This window comes from Lissotriton helveticus, chromosome 1_1, assembly GCF_964261635.1.
Source record: "Lissotriton helveticus chromosome 1_1, aLisHel1.1, whole genome shotgun sequence".
NCBI classification, from domain to species: domain Eukaryota; kingdom Metazoa; phylum Chordata; class Amphibia; order Caudata; family Salamandridae; genus Lissotriton; species Lissotriton helveticus.
In genome coordinates, this window is record NC_136057.1 from 2,043,996,766 (window position 1) to 2,043,998,727 (window position 1,962).

The window sequence follows — 1,962 nt, forward strand, 5'->3', positions numbered from 1 at the left end:
GAGTTCCAAATAAGTAATGGTACACAGCTAGTGAACGGCAGCTTTGAACAAGTAACATCAGGTGTGCATATTTATAAATAAAACTTTTTTTTTTAAACTATAGCTCAAAATCTAAAGACATTCCAATTTTTCAGTAGGGAATTAGCAATAGCAGTTATGACAATATTAAACAAAGGCTTTGAGAGAGCACCTTCCAACCAGTCACTTCACAGCAATGCCTACCTTGAAAAGATAATGTGTGGTGGTTGATCAGCACAAGGAGATGGTGGGTGGATGTGCCTAAGCCTACAATGTAAATATTGTATCTACTAACTGTCCCTAAGGCTTAAAAGAGATGGGCCCCAATAACTTTAAGAGTCCTTCTTTGTGTCAGTCGCTTTGATGTGGATCGCTGAGAGATGAGCAGTACTTCTAAGTAGCTCTAGCTTTGAGCAACGTTTCTATACCAGATTCCAGTCATGTCGCAATCTTAGAAGCATTCTCTTTGAAGGCGGCTAGAATTGTATCAACTGCCGTTTCACTATAATATTTAGGAAGAATTGATAGCAAAGGAGCGCCTAGAAGGATCCATCAGGCAAGGCGGAAATACTGCAGGTGGATTTGGGGGTGGGAACAAAGTTTATGTTTCTCACTCCTTGCCGCAAACAGAAGAGTCTTAAGACATTCATCCTGTAGGAATGCCCATTCTTCATGTTTCCAAGATTACGCAAATTTCCCTGCCTGTGGTGGGGGCCGAGGAATCCCCCAGCCTGCTTTGTCGCTGCTCGGGACGGGGCTAGGCCTAGCATCTTCTGGATGTTCTGTCGAATGGACATGGTGCAGAGAATGTAGAGAAAGATGAAGGAACAGTCTGTGTAGTCCTCTCCCAAAAGGTTTCTGTGCGACAGTCCCTGGATGTAGGAGAGTGGAACAAAGGGAAGCTTGGCTACTACCCGGCCGTCAAATATGGAGTTGAACATGCCCATCAAGGCTGTGAAGCAGAATCCAATAGCAAACATGGACTTCATTCGGACCATGGACAGGGCCCGATTATTGTTCTTTAGTTTCTCCTCTTGGCGTTTTATTTTCGTCTTTTGCTGACGTCCCGCTTACTCGGTTATTGTTTCCTTCTTTTTCTCCAATTTTTTGTTTTGTTTTTCCACTTCTGATTTTAGCCTCTTGTACTTCTCTGTCCGGTACACAAGCACCCATGTTATACCCTCAGCAAGCAGAGCCGTACAAATGGAGAGCGGTTCACCAGCCGGCACCATGAGTACGATGTTCGCAGACACCGTGCTAATAGTCTTCATCTCCATTTGTACGGCTCTGCTTGCTGAGGGTATGACTTGCTCCTTTAATTAGATTGTTAAAAGACACTGATTCACAGTCAGGTAAAGTCAAATATATGAATCTCTCAGTGTCTATGTCAGTGCTACATGTAAACAAACAATTTCGACAGTCATGATGCCATTTATAAGAAAGGCTAAAAAGGTTTTCAACATCTATACCTTCATCTTCCAGTACACCAAGCATAAACATTAAAAATTCCTGAAAATGTTGCTGAATATTCTGTGTAAATTGACTAGAACCAGAACATATGTCCAAAACATTTCAAATTTCAGAAACACTTTGTATTTTACTTTTATCACTAGTACATTTCTCATAAACAAAATTCAACAATGATCAGAATCTTTTGTCTCGATTTTCTACAATTTTCTGTTGGAAACTTTGAAGAAAAAAAACAACATTAACAACTACATTAGCATAGCAGTTGACACCAGAACTATTTTCAAACCGATAACCAACATTCTCTTCAACAATGTCCTTTGTCTTTTTGCTTGGAGGCGCAACTTCATCTTGTTTTTTTTCTTTCTCTACAGTTTCAGAACAGATATTCTCAAATCTTCTTTTTCTACCTATCACACGCTTTTCAATCACTGGATATTGACCTAAATTGGGTGAATATTCTCTTGTTAACCTATT

General features: G+C 40.3%; 1 pseudogene; it reads right to left on the minus strand.

The window, feature by feature from the left end:
• Positions 1-687: 687 nt before the first annotated feature.
• LOC144776364 (calcium load-activated calcium channel pseudogene) lies at positions 688-1,322 on the minus strand (annotated as a pseudogene).
• Positions 1,323-1,962: the final 640 nt, after the last annotated feature.